An 18,328-nucleotide genomic window follows, 5' to 3' on the forward strand; every position below is an offset into this window, starting at 1 on the left:
AAAAAAATATATTTTGCTGGCTGCATGCCCAGAAGAATAAAAGTAATCCTTGTTTTGGGAAAAAAAAATTGTCTTTGCGTGAACAATTTGTACGCACCCTCTCAGTCACGTGCGCGTTTTGTGTATCGCGCGATGTTGGCATATCGGGCGGCTTCCCCGAAAAACCTGTTCTGGCTGCAAATCTAGAAATACTGACTGACAAATTGCGCATAGGAAGGATTGTCAAAAGTATTAATCACCGACTATTAGGGTAGTTATTTTGAGAAAGAAAATCGCAAATACGGCACATTTGCTATAACGCTCTGGGTCAAAGATTTTTTTATCCTTATATATAAACGCTAAGGTCTTAATTCAACCTTTGGCAGTGTGTTGACCTATGTAAAGTTCATCTTGGCATCAAATAATGGTGTGGTGGTTAGCGGGAACAATTTACAAGATTTGCTCACACAGGGGCGCTTAACTAAATATACATTATTTTGAGATTTATTTAAAAAAACAAGTCCATGTTTAATATTTATTGAACTCTCCGAAATTAGCATCCATAATATGTACTAATAGAATCTACATCTTTCTACCCTGACACCTTCAAACCTCTCCGGATCACCAACACCTCAGATCTGATAACCTATTTTTGTATGTCTTCATGCAATCCCCACCCCACTTGGCATGTTCTCCTTAGGCATAGAAGGCGTGTTCTATGACCTTGACATCGGCTTTTACATGGAGTCCGTTAGCAATGCCATACATAAAAATTACCCGTGGAGGTTCCTGAACTCTTCGGTAATCTCGGTTGGAAGGTTCCTGGCACTCCTTGACCATTTTTTAGACCACCTGAGACTGGGTGGAAGAAAAACGACGACGTCTCAAGACGTCGTCGTGTTTCTTCCCCCCAGTCACAGGTGGTCTAAAAATGGTAAACTTACACCAGCTCGTCTGCGCCCTAACTGTTTTTTCACTCCTTAACCATTACTTTAAGTCTACAGTTGAGGAACACGAGGGAAAGGTGTACATCAGGAGGTCGTGGGTGTGCATCTAGTCGTTCCTGGCACCTGTGCTAAGTGAGATTTTTCTCAGCTACGTAGATTAGTTCATCAGGGAAGTGCTGGCTAGCTCCACCCCGAGATGTCAGGTCTTCCGCTACGTCTACCTGGTCATTCACCATGAGGACACCGCCCCTGAAACCATCTTCGAGGCATTCATGTCGAGCTCGTCTTTCCTTCCATTGAAAAGGGACGACCCGTCCGAGGGTACCCTCCAGCACCAAGACCTTTATCTAGTGCTGCACACCGGGAAAATTGCCTGGGAGTTCAGGCAGGATTCTTAGAAGCCGGTTCACCCTTTCACGATTGCCCACTCAAAAACCATCATGCTAGGTATTATAAAGTTTCTCCTGACCTTTTTCCAATCTAGGTCATGTCCCCATTCTGCATGGCACAGCGTTCTGCTTCAGACCGACAGGCTGAAAAAAAGTTGGTTATCCTGAATATTTCATAAGGCCGCCTTAAAGAGATTGGTATCAGCTCCCCAAGCTTCCTCCTAGACGCAAAGAAGACCCAAAAAAAGCCCTTCGCCGTCATCCCGTATGCGCTGAACATCGCCCACCAGATTTAGGTGCTCGCCTTGCGGTTGGATGTCGGCGTTGTTTTCAGCTGCAAATTCAAGCTCACATATATGTGCTTTCAGGTTAGCGTTCCCTAACCCTTACCCACCTGCATTAAGAAATCCAACGAGCCTTACGCGTCCTGTCAAAGTGAGATAATTTACTATATTTCCTTTTTACGTGGAGCAAAGTATATGGGCCAGCGTGGCCGCTGCCTCAATGATCGCTTGAGAGAGCACGCGAGGAAGGTGGCCGAGCCTGCTGAGGACTCGGTGCACCCGAAAGTTATTCATCTCGCTCATGCGAGCATCACAGCTCTCGCGAGGGTTGCAGGCCTAAGTTTGAGGAGACGCTCGTATTGGAGGGCACCGCCAGAGCTACGGGAGTGGGTCGTTGAATCCTTCGCCATCCGCAGTGGGAGATCGATTACCTGAAAACCGAGATCGCGGGACTGCGGGCCGCAGTAGGAGAAAGTCCCAGTCAGCCTACTCCTTACTTCCATGACCTTCCCGTACACTCCTGCGGTCCTCCTTTCTTTCGGGAGCCTTCCGTTGCCTTACCCCCCCCCCCCCTGCTTCCTCCCCCCCCCCCCCCCACACACACACGCAAAAACACACTTCTATTTTGCACCTTTCAGTAGAGACGCGGGGTACCCGCGGGCAGACGACGTTCAAATAAACTTTAGTATTGAGTTGAAAGAATGTGCTCGTCTGTTGTTCGTTCATTCGTTCCTGTTGCTGCATTATTGACAACCTGCCATTACTCTTATTTCAATTGATGAAAGCAGAATTAATCTCCGGTTGGCTCATTTTGGCAAGCCGACCAGACGGGTGCTCTTGGTAGCCTACGCGGCGAAGATTGACTACTTAAAAAAAAAGAGTAAAATTATTTTATTCCACCGATGGGGTGACAACTACCGGGAGCCGAAGTCAGCGCGAAAGCGATCAACGCTACTCTGCTGGTTCTGACCCAATCACGTCGGGCAACATTTTTATCAACTGCAAACGTCCTCGTACATTCGGATACGATGAAGAACGACGGTGTTGACATTACAATGCTATTACCCAAACCTCCACCCTGCTTTTTAGAGACCTTAAAACGCGATAGTCGCAGCTGATCATCTTTGTCGTGACATCATACGTTTGAGCCACGGCCGTTTCGCCGCGTTCTTTCGTGCTGCTCTTTTTGAGCGCCTAGGGAGGGGTAGGGAGTTTTCACCCCTTCAATAAAAAACGTCACGAGGATAAACGGATCTGCCTGTTTGCGAGAAAAAATAACAAAGCTTCACGGCAAACTTTTAGCTTCTCCCACCGTTTTGTCATATGACAAAGAATCTTTGTGTCTGGTGAGTTCAGCGACCCTGCTACCATGGGGCTGTGTGGCGAACACGCCTGCAACATTAGCACGTGTGAAAGATTTTGTGTTTTGTCTTCCTTTTCTTCAAGTAAAGAATATATTCACTGTTCATACTTAAAGGGGCGATGCAGCGATTTCTATTTCTTGTGCAAATACCGCTTAGAACGTATCCCTAACGTTAGTGATATGCAAAACCCTAGTTCATTTTTCACCATACGCAATCAAATTCGCAAAAAAAAAAAATTAATGAAAAATGGCCAAGTTAACCCCTCAACTCGCATACAGAACAAGCGGGCACGTAATCTGGAGCCGATTGTATGCCGCCAATGTTTATCATAGCCACGCGCTCAGGTTCGCAAGGCACGGGACACTCGCTGAGTTCAAGACATTGTTATGGTTCGGCTATTGTCGTCATTGCCGTGTTTGGACACGAGACACTACCCAAATGCTTCACGAACTATCGATTATCACGAGCCCAAATCGAGTGTCCACGCAATGCTCACGTCCAATCTATGAGCCGCGTTCTATAATCGTCACTGGAGGATAGTGCGATCCCCCAGTTACGTCATCAAGTTTTCCGAAGCAAAGATCGAATAAAAACGCTCGCTTTTGTCCTTTAAATTACATCGCAACAAACAAGTTTTTTGCCAGTGGCGTTGCGTGCGAGTATCCTTCAGTTGTACTATACTCTATTTTACCTTATCATGTACCGCAGGAAAGGCTACAAGCGCGAGCTCCTTAGTCTAGGGCGCATCTCGGCGGCACAAGCACTCGTGCATGAAAGGCAGCTGCCAACGCTAAGAGGCTGCGCTTCTAGCCTTCGCTGCGGTACAAAATAAGGTGAAACGGAGTATAGTGCCAGCTAGCTCGTGTAAAGTGAAAAACATTCCAACCGAATATCGTTGCACCGCCCGTTTAAGCTGAGACTAGAAACTACGCCTTCAGAGAGAGCTTTCTGCGCTTGCTAGACTGTTTCGGCTTACGTCCAGACGCAGCCGATACTTAAAAACCTGGTTCAGACAGTTGCGTTTGACTGCGTTGCGGCAGCGAGAAACCAGGACATCCCTGCTGCTTATATCGCGTGCCAAGATGATTCCTTGAATTGGATTCCACGCTTCATACGAAGCACAGATGTGCCGGTGACTCGCTTTCGGTACTCGACGCAACGAAGTCAAACGCACTCAAACGCAGGTGTCTGAACCGGCCTTAAAGGAGCTGTGCAACTATATTCAATTGGAATGTTTTTCTCTCTACACGAGCTTACTGGCACACCTGGGACTCAAGGATACTCACACGCAACGCCATTGGTCAAGGAACTCCTTTGTTGCGGTGTAATTTCAAGGACAAAAGCGATCATTTTCATTCAATCTCTCCTTTGCAAAATTTGATGACGTAACTCGGGGATCACAGTACACCCAAGTGACGATATTTGAATGCGGTTCATAGATAGGACCCGAGCATTTCGTGGGCGCTCGACTTGGGCTCGTGACAATTGCTAGCTCGAGAAACATTCGGGTTGTGACCCGTGTCCAATCGCTGCAACGACGACAACAGCCGAGCCATAACAATGTCTGGAACTCAGCGCGTGTCCTGCGCTTTGCCAACCCCAGCGCGTGGCTATGATCAACACCGGCGGCATATAATCGGCTCCAGATCACGTGGCCGCTTGTTCTGGTTGCGAGTTGAGGGGGTGAACGCTGCTCGTTTTTCTTAAATTTTTTTATGGGACTTCTATTGCGTGGGGTGAAGAACGAACGCGTGTTTCATAGGTCATTAACGGTAGGGATCCGTTTTAAGCGGTATTTGCGCAAAGTACAAAAAATGTTGCATAACTCCTTTAAGCGTGAGCATATGGCACTAGACAGAGCTTGCACGACACGAGCGCGCGTGCTTAGCAGGGTCGCTGAAAGCCCGGAGCTCGCGCTTGTAGCTTCGGCTAAATCTGGACATCCGCTGAAACGAAGTATAACACAAGTGTGAACGCCCAGGCACGCGCAACCAATGCACAGCGGAAGCCAGCGAGCTCGCGCAGAAGGCTGAGCTTCTACTCTCAGCTTGAACGCACAATGAAATTATTTTTCAAATTTTTCCTGCTTAGCTTTCCTCCTCAAATCAAAAGCGAAATAAGAAACCACGCGGTCGTAAAGTGCATGGGCACCAGTATGATTACTCCATGCTTCCACCGTCTATTTGAAGTACACCAGGGAACATGCCATTCTCAAGCGCTGATAAGTGCCGTCACGGAACTCATTGGCCACGAATGCCCATAGACCGATCTCACCAAGCGTTCCACGCATGCGTGACGCCGCCATAAGTGTAGTTCGTAGGAGGCAGACGCCAGTTCACGAGATAGCTTATGCCGCCTCGTGCTCTGCTCGCGCAGACCTCCAGCAGGGTTGTCGCGCGTGCAGAAATTGTGCAACTCCCACGATGCACGTCGGCAGCGGTGGCGTACTCAAACTAGCTGGTAAAATCGGTCTAATCAAATATTCGTCGACGGATTCATTATTGACAAGCGCGTACGTCCGTGTGGAGCAGTGTTCGTGTCCGATGCGGCTTTCTCGCTCGGCTGGGAGAGCTTTCGTTTCCAGTAGTTTTCGTCACGGCCACGCGTTTTCGTTCATGATGAAGGCCGAGTTCGGTCAAGTCGGGGAGGAAATGAGTCGAGAGTTTTCATCTCTTTTTTGTGTAGAATTGAAGGCAATAAAAGCAATGTTCGAGCTGCAGAACCCAGGATCAAGGGTTCAATTCCCACCCCTTCCCGTTTCGATCTGAATGAGCATCGTACCGGCGTACGGTCGTGTATCACTTCTGCGTGGTGCACGTTAAAGACCTCAGGCTAGCGGTTGTATCGCACTGGCTATGTTGCTCATCTGCAGCTGAGACACCAGACGTCCACTGAGGCAGACTAACGTGTTGCTGTATAAACATAAACACACCAATTCCCATGTTTCTTTTTCTTACAGCGCTGTTTTTCGCCCTAATCTTTTACGCACCTAAAATTGCGCACGCGAACAAATTTTGCGGAGGCCTTCTATGTCTATTTTTAGACCTCAATGCTGAGGTAGTGAAATATTAAAAATAAAGCAACATCAGAAGTCGAGTATTTCTCATGTCCTTTAGCTTCTTCGTCGTCTGCAGACTGGTTTATGTACACCCTCCAACGTTGCTTGATGAACGCATAAACACTAGAAACCAATAGCGGAGGCTGTCGGTGAGCAAGGTAACCGCGATAATTAGCACTCTTAACGAAATATATAAAAAATGACCACTTGGCGGCAAGCTTACGAACCAGTGTGCAGACGACAAATATCTGGTATAGGGCAGAGTAAATTCACGGCCACCGTTTTCGTTCTTTTTTAATATCTTAGAATTTCTGGCTTGAGTTCATAAAAACATCTGGAATTCGAATTAGCGAAGCGCGCCAAATGTGTATATCCTTACGGCCGCACCCTTCATTATTTAGGAGCTGATCTAAGGATACTACGCAATATAGGGTCATAAATCATAACCTCCACAAGCTTATTATAAAAAATATTCTTTAAAGGCAGTTTTAATTATTTACGCCTCCCACTTGGCGAAAGTTAATTGAGAAACGGAAGTGAACAATGTATGGCTTGGACTAGCTTGTACGACTATGTAGAAGGAGTGGTTCACAGCACATCTTTACCGAAAACAAAAATAGGGGAAGAACAGGATAAAATAACTTCATGATATATCAGAATTGCAAGGCTGTCGCAACACAACTGGCATGAACTGTTTGATGAGGCGGGGTACAGAATTCTGGGAGCGCTTCAGGGTGAGAATTGTAGGCTTTAATGAAACCAAAGAAATTTAACATCGTCATCGTAACTTGCTCTAAAAGTAAATAATCATTTTACTCGTCACTGTGATTAAAAACGAATGCGTTACTTCTTTGTTCTTCTGAATGTGTCGTCTTTCTCAAGCAGTAGGCGCATTTTTTTTTTTCATTTTTACGACGATACTATTGTTTTTCCTTTTTACCGCATTCAAGGACATACTGAATTCACAGACCTTGCGATATGTTATTCGGACGAATCACCTGGAGCTTAGTGTTGCCGTGGGTGAACGCACCTGATATGCATGTGTCTAGAAATATAAACGTGACATCAAATATGCACTCAGTTCGAGGCACTAGCTGGTTGCTGATGTAATTATTTTTAAATCATGAAATGCTTCCTAACACTCTACCCAATCCCAAAATTTTGTTTGTCCGTCTGTCCGGCCGTTCGAGAATTCTCCGCTGAATTTAGCGGAGAAACTGAATTGGTGTTTAGGTCACGTAATGTCAATTGTTGTCACGTGACCTGGCGTTACATTGCCTATACAACAATTAAGTCTCCCCGCAAGGCCGAGGTGGGGGTGGGGGCTGTAGGGTGTGGGGGGTGAGGGAATTGATGTCACAAAAACAATAAATAAAGAAACGTCTAAACCTACTTATCATTGATGATCCATACCTGATTCGAAGCTCCTACGAAGTCTTCGGCCTCTTAGATGAACATCGTGACAAAGTGTTTTCCATCGACATTAAGGATCTGTACTATTCACTGCCCCACGACCGTCTCTTAAGGTGCATCAAGGACAACATAAACACCTATGGTGGTATCGCCTTTCAGAATGCGTCGGGCATATCTCAAAGTAAATTTTTAAACTTGATCAACATCTTTCTCAAGTCGACTTTCACTACTTGGCATGGACACCCCTACCTACAGAAGAAAGAAGTCTGCATAGGATCGTGTATTGCCCCTGTGTTCAGCGGCCTCTATCTAGAGCACCACTACAAACATTTAATAGAAACTTCAGATACCTCCAAAGTTATAAGAGGGTTCCGGTATGCCGACAATTATTTAATCGTTCTAGTGTCAGATGATCGCAACTTTACCACCACGGTGGCCGACGTTCTGGATAGTTTTAAAGTCACTATGAGCCCTTTGGACATCACTCATGAACTTCCAAACGAACGCTCTTTAAGATTCCTCGACCTTCGACTTTTTATATTACCCCACCATTTATGCTGGTCCTGTGGGCACAGGGGAAACAAAACCGCTATTACCATTCAACTCAGCCCGTTCAAAACTTGTTAAGAGGAACATAGTGCGGTTACGCCTCAACAACTCACTTACAAAATCCTGCTGGCATTCCGTCCCAACGAGCTTCGACGAGCAAGTTTCTCGACTAAAACACGCAGGGTATCCAATCTCCTTGTCAGCATCAGTGGCCGAAAGGCTCATTAAAGAAATCAAGCAAGATGTCTGCATTCAATAAAAGCTGAAGGACAGAACAAGGAAACCCATAATTGTGCCATATATTCATAAATTTCCTTACGTTTTGAAGAAAAATGGCTAACAGAGTAAACTTGGAAGTCATTTTTTGAGCTCCAAACAAGCTTCGCAGCTTCTGTACAAAAGTAAATACCTCCCAAATGCAATTGTCGGCTGCAAAAGGAAGCATAAAAACACCTTTGTTCCTTGTACAAAAAAGGTAGTGTACTCCTTTCTCATCTCTTAGGGAAAACTATATATTGGTTAGACTGGAAGATGTTTCAACGATCGCCTTCGAGAACATAACAACACTTTCACTAACAAAGGCTCCGGACATTTAGGAATCCACTGTCGAGACTATGGCTGCGCAGTGGTGCTAAGCAACTGGGCCGTGCTCGCAATGTATCACAACCAGCTTAAAAAAAAAAAAGAAATAATTGAGGCAGGAATATAAAAACCTAGACTACCTAGCCTTACATTAATTTTAATTTTAGTTTTTGGCTTACGGTTTAGGTTCTGATTGAAGAAAAAAACTAAATTATTCTGCATGGCCCTAGTTCATAACACCGAAAGAGGACGAAGACAAAAGTTTAAATATACCAAAGAGTTAAAAAGCCTCTGACACGCCAAAATTTCAAAGTGCCCGCCAGTGTCCTGTGACGTAACAGTGTACCACAAGGTGTCGGGGCGGTCAAAAGGGACGCATTGACTTACGTCACTAAATTGTGTTCCCCGGAAGTCACGTGAGTGTCACTCCTCGTGCTCCCCGTGACCGTGCCTAAGACTTTTTCTTTTTTTTTTGTCTTCTTCACGAGCGATTGTAGAAAACGAAGTTTCAGTTCCAGTAGCTTTCTATCACTGCACCGTTTGTTAGTTTGCGCGCTGTAAAAGTTAAGGACGAGGAGTCAGTAGATCGACGTGATGGAGGTGAATGATGAAAGCGTTGCGAGTACAAGCCAGTGCACGAGTGCATGCCATCAGTCCGATAGTACAGAGCCATACTGGGCACATAACAAGCTATCGAGTTTTGAAAATAAAAATTAGAACGCTCGCAGAAATTAGGATATGTTGATAAACATGGCGATCTTCCAGCGCCTTTTATACTCTCGAGCTCCTCTCTTTCAGTGCTCACAGGTGGTCGAGCTCCTCCGCGCGTGACCTCACTCCTTCCCACCTACCCCTTTAACCACATGGCCTCCCCATTAACCAGTCAGTGTCGAGCAGCTCACTCCTTCTCTCATACCCGATAACGATCATAATTAGTGTCAAGCGTCGCGGCACGCTTTTTTTCAGTATTTGCTTTTATCTGGGCTTCACGAAATGCTGAACACCTAGGCAAAGAACGTTTCACCTTAAAGCGTTGTGACAGGGTGTTAACCTGCTACCTGCCCGGCGCAACGCAGATTCTTCGCAGGGCTTTCCCGCCAAATGGCACCCCAACTCACGGTGATGTGTTTTGACATGCTAAAAAGTCACTCGCTCAAAAGTATATATTGCCTGGAAGGAGCGAAATCTCGCGCTGCAGAACCCAGGATCCTGTGTTCAATCCCCACTCCTGCCCGTTTCGATCTGGATGACCATCGTGCCGGCGTGCGGTCGTGTATTACTACTGCGTGGTGCACGTTAAAGACCCCAGGCTAGCAATTGTGCGGCAATGGCTTTATTGCGCATCTAAAGCTGAGAGACTAGTCGCCCGTTGAGGCAAACTAAGCTCTAGGCTAAATAAACATACACACAACCCAAATTTTTTTATATGGTCTGAATTCGTTTTTTGCCTGGTGCAAACGCTATTTTACTGTGATGGCCTCTCCCTCCACCACCTTCCCCTCCTTCCCACTCAAGAAACAACGCTTTTACCAGGCTTCACGGGAGGCAGTGACAGACGGGCCTATGAGCCTGCATCCACGATTGCCTCTATTTCCTTTTCTACATCGCCAACACACACACAAGGCTTCACGAAATATCGACCACCTAGCCACGATACGTCTTAAGGGCCGCCCACACTAGCGAGAAAACGCGCCCGGCGCGCCGATAAATCGGTTAAGCGGGAAGATAAAGGGCGTGTCTCTGCACGTGCTCGTGGCGCTGACTGTGCTTCGGCGACATTTTGTTACTTGCCGCGATCGGCGTGCCACGCGCGTTTTCTCGCTAGTCTGGGCGGCCCTTTACAATAAAAATGCCCTGATTGCGATCAGACACGCGCAATGAGGGCAATGATTTAATGTAAATCAACGTTACTAAGACACTCAGTTGGGAAACTCCCGTAGAGACAGCTTTAAAAAAGTGGCCCCAATCTCTCTCCGAACACCGATCTAATGACGAACACAACGCCACCATTTCTCCCGCAGCGGCCACTCGAGGAACTGCACGTGACTTCTATTATGGCTTTAAGAACAGGTACAGCGGTAGAGGTTACAGGGGTGCCACCCCCGTCTCCCCAGCGGACGCGCCGCGTTAAACTACCGAAGTTAAAATACACCTAGGTCGGGACTCGCTACCTGAAAGGCCCGCTGAGGCATGGTTGTATAAAACAATATTAATTGTTCCGCAAAACCTTGCGAACTAAAGATGATAAAAACAACACGCGCCCATCATTTGGTACTAAACTCCAATAAATTTCATACAAAAAGAGTCTTTTCCGTTTGTTTTTACGCAAAAAAAAAACAGGCTTTCAAAAAGCTCGAGGTGACCATAGTACAGACAAACGAAAAAGAGTGGCGCTGTTGTCGCATTTAGCTCGGTCTCGGTGGACGCCAGCGGCCCAGCTTTCGACGGCGAGCTTCCCAACTGAGTGTTTTAGTAGCGTTGATGTAAATACATGTAAGGTGACGACGGCGACAGAACTTTTCTTCACAGGGGCAATCGCGACAAGTAAATGGAGAAAATATCATGAGGGTGCTGGTGAGCTGGTGAGTATTACTCACGTTAGATTAACTTGATACTGGGGTAGAGAAGAAACATCAAAACGTAGAAGAGACAGAAAATAAATAGGACGACGTCTCAAACTCAGCTAATTCGTTTTTCCACCTTCTTGTATAGTTTCAATTTCGAGGTCATCTCCACCAACACTAGAGGACGAAGTCTATACAGTTCAACCACCACGGTCTCCCTCACACAATGCAAGAATCTGAACAACCCCACAGGTCGACACAGAAACCACACAAAAACCTCACAAGTTTTTTTTTGTTTTTTTTTTTGTTTTCCTTTGTAGGTGGAAAGGGTATTTTATAAATCAGAAGTGTTTAGAATAAAAGTGAAAGAGATCATTTTGTTCTAGTTTGAAGGTGGATAGATGTTGCCTTATCGCGTCGACCTGTAGGATTATCCAAAGCCTTGCATAGTGTGATGGAGATCGTGGTGCTTGAACTGTATAGACTTTGTCCATTCGTGTTGGTGGAAATTACCTTGAAATCGAGACTATATAAGGAGATGGAATAAATGAAATAATGAGCTGAGTTTGAGACGTCGTCCTGCCTATTTTCTGTCTCTTCTACGTTTTGATGATTATTCTCTCCCCCTGTCTCAGGTTAATCCAACATGGTTAAGTAAATGGAAGTGTTTATGTTTGAACAAATAATCGGTTAAGAAATTAGTTGACGATTACAGGATTTGTCAAATATTCGGCAATATATTTTAATACTTTCACACCCCTTGCACTCATTAACTATGCGACTGAAGAAACCAAAAATAAGCGGTGTTGAGTCCACCATACAGATACTGCGTGTAGCTCCTGAGGTTTTCTGCCACAAATAATGTCGAGATTTCTACCCATTTCACTAGGCCTTAGGCACCTCCACGATGGGCACTCTTGATGTGGAGGAATTTGTAAAACTGGCTGGGGGGGGGGGGGGGGGGGGGGGCTACGATAACGAATTTTGGAGAAAGGCTCACCGGAGAAAATCTCACCGCAAAACCGGCGGATGTGGACAAACGCTCACGGGCAATTTAACGTATGCGTAAACAACAGATCGATTGTTTTTCTGTGCATATGGAGCCTGTTGGATCATCCGTTACATATATCCATTTTTTATCATTAAAATTCGTTAACTTTGCAGAAAGGAATATGTCCTCTTTAGTAATATTTGTTAAGCTTATTGCGTACATTGCTCCCAAATTAATAATTGCGGGGGAGTGTTTTTTTGTGGTTATATCTCTTGGCAACGAAAGCCTAGCTGAAAACTTTATGCACCTAAAGAACAGGAAAAAGTTCAAAAACTTAATATTTTCTGCCTAGAACCTAAAAATCAAAACTAAATGCCGAAAATCCGACAGTGCATGCGCAACAACGCGGTTCCCGAAAATCTCTTTGAAGCTTTTGCGGTGGCCGAGTGGTCTAGCACGTACCAGATCGGAGCACGTGGAGCGGAAGCTCGCGCTGCAGAACCCACGATCCTGGGTTCAATCTTCACCCCTGCCCGTTTCGATCTGGATGAGCATCGTACAGGCGTGCGCTCGTGTATCACTACTGCGTGGTGCACGTTAAAAACCCCAGGCTAGCGGTTGTACTGCACTGGCTAAATTGCTCATCTACAGCTGGGAGACTCGTCGCCCGTTGAGGCAGACTACGTTCTAGGCTGTATAAACATACACACAACCCATTTTTTTTAGAGCGCAGCTCTTAGGCGCCCGTTTCCGGCTTGAGCGGCGTCGGCGTCGCCGTCGCCGTCGGCGTAACCAAGGTCACCCCAAGGTCACGTGACCCACAACTTCACCCCAAGGTCACGTGACCCCCAAGGTCATCCCAATGTCATGTGACCCCCAAGGTCACCCCAAGGCCACGTGACCCCCTGAGGTCACGCGATCCCTCCCAAGGTCTCCCCAAGGTCACGTGACCCCCGAGGTCACGTGGCCCCCTTCTTCGAGGTCATGTGACCTCGAAGAAGGGGGCCTCCCGCCCCCCCGAAGTCACGTGAACCCCCCCCCCCCCCGAGGTCGCGTGACCTCCTCCCCCCCAAGGTCAGGTGGCACCCCCGGAGCATATTAAAGAATGAGGGGAGCAGGAGGAGGAGGAGGGGTCTACCCTCCCTTCAGTAACCTCTCCTCCTCCTCCTCAAGAGCTGCGCTCCATTTCGGCATTACAGGGAGTTGTAAACGGCTTTCACTGTTTTGCGTGTTTCATTTCCTTAAAGAACACATAATATTAATTTACAAAATTCTCAAGAAGCATGGCAGCAATTACAGTTTCCATTGTCCTTGCAATATCCGTGTAAAGGTCATGTTTGACAACAAGAAAAAAATTATCGCAAATGTAAATTTTTTTAACCTTTGAAAACAGGATAGAACGGTCTGTAGGATATCGATATTTCTTTTTTTCCATGAACATGCACGTTTTCCAGCCGTTCGTGCTGGTGTTTCCACACGTTGCCTTTGTGCGATAGTGCCCTTCTACGGCGAGTAGCACATGACCTCCAGAGCTGCACACTGGCACTGTCGTTACTCGTGACCTATATAAGAAGTAGTCTTCTGTAAAGTAGCGAATAGGGCGAGTTGGTAAACGTTATACATATGGAAAACCGCTCAAACGACGAAGTCAGAGTAAAGACAACAAACAGGGCAAAACGAGGCTGTTCTCGCAACTGTTTCATTCGTGAAAATAACCGAAAGAAAACAGCGTGGCCAACACTGAATACATAAACAAACACCTACCTATCTATCAGGCACCACAAAATCTTCGGAGCTGAAACGGTTCACGCACCGCTATTCCTATTAACTCGCAAAAAAAAAAAAAAAAAAAAAAAAAACATTTTTATCTGACAGCTACTGAGGGCGCACTGTCAAGCTGTTAATTAATAGTTATCTTTTTTACGGGTGTCCGATATTTCGCTTTAATACTTGTGGCGTCATTAATATACAGAATGGATGATTAGTAATTTCTGAAGAATTAGTAAATATGCCCAATGAACTTCGGGAATATTACATAAAAGAGGACAATTATTTTTAATGAAGTGAAAAATTCCAATTTTGTTAAATTGCCACGAGTGACGCACAATTCACTAAGACAAGGAAAAAAAATCGGTAAGCCTTTCTTCGCATCCGCTCAAAGGCCGGTGAGGTTTTCTCCGCATCCGGTGAGCTCTTCTCCGGTGAGCTTTTCTCCGCCGCCCACGAAAACTACTAAGAAATAAAAAAAACTCTTTTCTTACCATTGTTTGCAGTCAGTACACAGCTTAAAATTAACATGACATAAAATCGTCATTTACTACTTAAAGCAGGCCCCAAGTTTAACGGTTTTAAAAATAAAATCACTGTAAAAACAATTTTCATTATTCTGAATTTACACCTTGCCATCAGGCATCTCTGTGAGAACTCGGACGTCACCAGGATTTTAGAACGTTACCCATGCTTTTATCGTTTAACTGCTCCGAAGGTGCCGTTGCACAGGTAAAGTTCACAGCTCAAGCCAAAATATGGTCTTTCCCTTTTTTTAAAAAACAAGAAATAAGGGCTGCCATATAAGGACGATCGAAGAAAGGAACAGTGACGACGTCACCGAGTCTTTCAAATGAGGGGGCCTAAAGTATTGATGGTGAATGCGAGAATTGTACGATAAAATACAATTTATTCATAACACTTGCGCATTGATTCTTCAACAATCGTATTAGTTGGACATTAATCTTATGTTCATGATTCTGACAGTATTATTACGCAAGATTTTATTATTTATTCGTTTGGCATAACTCCTTTAATTTAAATAACAAGAAATCGAACTTGGGAGCGAAGTTTTCGTTTTTCATTTTCAATTAGGTTTATGATATCACAGATAATGAAAAGTCAGCTCAGCTATTATAAATCAAAACGTCACAGCTGCATTACCTCAGCATAAGGTTGCCATATGCTACAACCTTGTTTTATCTCCCCATCCTTCTCCCCAACCCAGAGTAGCCTACCGAAGCAGGCTACCCACTATAGCCTCTATATATTCTCTTCCCCTACTCTTAGTTTCTTTGCGTAGCTTGTTCCCAACTGGTTCCTTTTGGTTGTGTAAGATGTAATAACATACGTAATTTATGCTCGGATATACTTAAGCGCGAGACACATGCGCGAAAAATCCATCCGATCCGACGTCCGAACCGACAGTCCGAACGCCGCTCCGAATTGCCGCACGCGACAGTTTGAGACACACGCTTCCGACCTTACATGCGACACGACGGTCCGTTCGGCTCCGCCCAGGACCCAGGAGATCCAAGCGTTTCAGCGGACTCCGGAGGTCATCTCTGGTCCCAGGTTCACGGTTCAACTCACACGAGCGAAATTACGAGCTCGTTCTCAATAGCGCGTGCATTCTTTGCTGGGGCCATCTTTCTCGAATGGGCCAGCGGGATCCACGCGTCCGGCTTCCCCTCGCCTGTCCCGTTATCGCGTTCGCTTCGTCCCGCCAGACTCAGTGCGTCATCATGACGTTCGCGCTATCTGTGCTGTCATTGGCTGGACGCATCCGACAATCCGTCCGCCGTGCGAAACTATCTGGCGCGTTGGACGCACGTCGGATCGCCGATTCGACGTCTGAAGCGACCAAATTTTTCGGATCAGGCAGTCGTATTGCCGGATCGGACGTCGGATCGGATGGATTTTTCGCGCATGTGTCTCGCGCTTTATGGCTGACTCCATTCAGAGCATGGGAAACAACTCCAAATTAAAATATTCGAAGCTTTAGTTTGTAAATGGCTACTTATTTAGTTTAATGCAAAAATGGTTACTACAACGCAAAGGAAAAACTTAAACCAGCTTGCGACAACCTTTTAGTCTACAAAAAAAATCATTCCCACACATGTGTTTGCATTTCATGCAGCTGCAGAATCCATTTGTACTTGTTATTTAAATGCACCTGTGGGACCCAATTATACTAAAACGTAACGCCACTGACCAAGAAGCTTTTTCGTTGCCGCGTAATTCCGAGTATGAACGCGGCCGTTTTATTTCAGTCTCTCCTCCGAAAAATCAAAATTTGGGGGTTTTATGTGCCAAACTAATGACGTGCATCTGGCACGCCCTAGCGGAGGACTGACGAATAATTTCGACCACCAAGGGGATCTTTTAACGTGCAACCGAAAGCTCGGTTTCACGGGGCCTTTTCCGCAATAAGCATCCGTCAGATTGCGGGCACCTCGGCCGGGATTCGCCACCTGGAGAACCGTAGGCCGGCGCTTTTGCCTCGGAGCCACCGAGGCGGCCGTCTCTCCTTCGGAAAACTTGTGTTGATGTGAAGATCGTATTGTTGGTGTTGTGAATAATGCGATCCCCACAATTTCGTCATTAGGCTTTGCTATCTCTGCTTTGACGATATTTGAATGTGGCTCATACAATGGATGGAAGCAATACGTAACATTCCATTTAGACTCGTACCTCGACACTTGTGCCCAATCGCTCCCATGACGGGGAATAGCGGAACGTTAAATGTGTGAAGCTCAGCGCGTGCCCTGTATTTTGCCAACCACAGAGCGTGGCTATAAAACAATTGAAGGTTTATATTGGTTCTAGATCACGGGGTCGCTTGTTCTTACTGCAAATTGAGGGATGAACACTGCTCGTTTTATTCGATTTTGTTTTTCTGCGGCTGCTTTGTGTGAAGAAAAACAAAAGCTAATGCGAGTTTTAGAGGTTATGCATTTCAAGAAATAACTAGACTGGTTCAATCGAGCGTGTACTAATTGTGAATACTTAATATAGAAATAATAAAAACACGAAGGGCATCACAGACAACCACGCTCTTTCTTTTGTAAAAGTGTGGTTGTCTGTGAACGTCCTCTGTGTTTTTATTATTTATATTTTAGGTAAGAAATAATTCTAAACGATATTTACTGAAAGTTAAAGAAAAAATTCCATCGTCTTTTTAAAATATACTGCATAGCGACGCTTTAGTGACAGTGAAAGGTAACTACCACGTTTGTTTGAGAATTTGAACACTGTTTTCCTTTTTGTCACCACTTTCGAGGGTTAAACAGTCTAGTTTGGATCAGCTAAGGCCTGTCGTAGTGACAAGACGACAATTAAAAGGGGTCTCAATATAATTTTTTTCTTCAGTTCTTATCACTCAGGCAAAATTGCCGAGTCAATTAACCTTTGCGCGGCTTCAGAAAAACAGCCAAAGAGATACTACTGCGCCTCTCGAGATGGCGTTCAACAGACCAGTCAAAAAAGATGGCAGCGCGCAGAAGGCGATCACTACCAATTCCTATAATTCCAATAGTCGCCTGCTGCGCTTCCACCTTCATATCGTTATCACAAGTTGAGAATTCTGCAGGTACATTACTGCGGAAATAAGACATTGGACATGCTGTGCTTGGGCTGTATGGTCGGGACAAAAGCATGTCTATGGTCCAGTTCACCTTTGCCCGTGCAGGAGGGCAACGGTTGTAGATTTTGCTGTATTTTGAATCCAAAGAATAGATCAGCACGGCGTGTCCTTGAATTGAGGTAGTAATCGCGGGAAGCGACATGACGTTAATAGGGTAGCTTCTAGAATAGGCTTTCTAAGTTTCCATAAACTAGTTTCTAAAATTACACCCCCTGTTTCTTCATCCGTAGTTGATTGTCCCGGTGGCTGGAGCAGCTGGGTATTCTTGCAAAAGCACTTTTAATCTGGAAATGGTGAAATATGCGTATTTTTTGTTATGTGTATGCTAAAAATAGTGATTTTTTGTTTTATTTATAAATACTGCGAACACATGTGACTCTAAGCAGGAACGTACATTATAAAAATACACAGAAAAGATAATTAATACTCGTACTGTGATGCGACTCGCAAATTTTTATTATTTTGTGCCATGAAACAGCCTTTCAGCATAATAGCAGTAGGATTAGTAACTATATACTTTAACTGGGGGAAGTGAAATGTTTAGAAATGGGCGAATTGGTATAAGATATTTTCTCTACTTCATGGTCGTTCTGCATTTTGCGAACGGCAGTCCTACTCAGCTCAAAGTACTGTTCTGCACGTGTGGTACTATTTAATAAGGTATACTGAGTTCTTCGCAACCACCGTCATACTTGATATTATGACGCAATCAAGATTTTGAAAAAATTGTCTTGGCACGGAGAATGCAGCACAGCTACAGAATTATCACAGTGGGAGCCGTAGTTAACTTCTGTT

The sequence above is a fragment of the Ixodes scapularis genome, unplaced genomic scaffold, assembly GCF_016920785.2.
Source record: "Ixodes scapularis isolate PalLabHiFi unplaced genomic scaffold, ASM1692078v2 PGA_scaffold5__190_contigs__length_132052651, whole genome shotgun sequence".
Taxonomy (NCBI): domain Eukaryota; kingdom Metazoa; phylum Arthropoda; class Arachnida; order Ixodida; family Ixodidae; genus Ixodes; species Ixodes scapularis.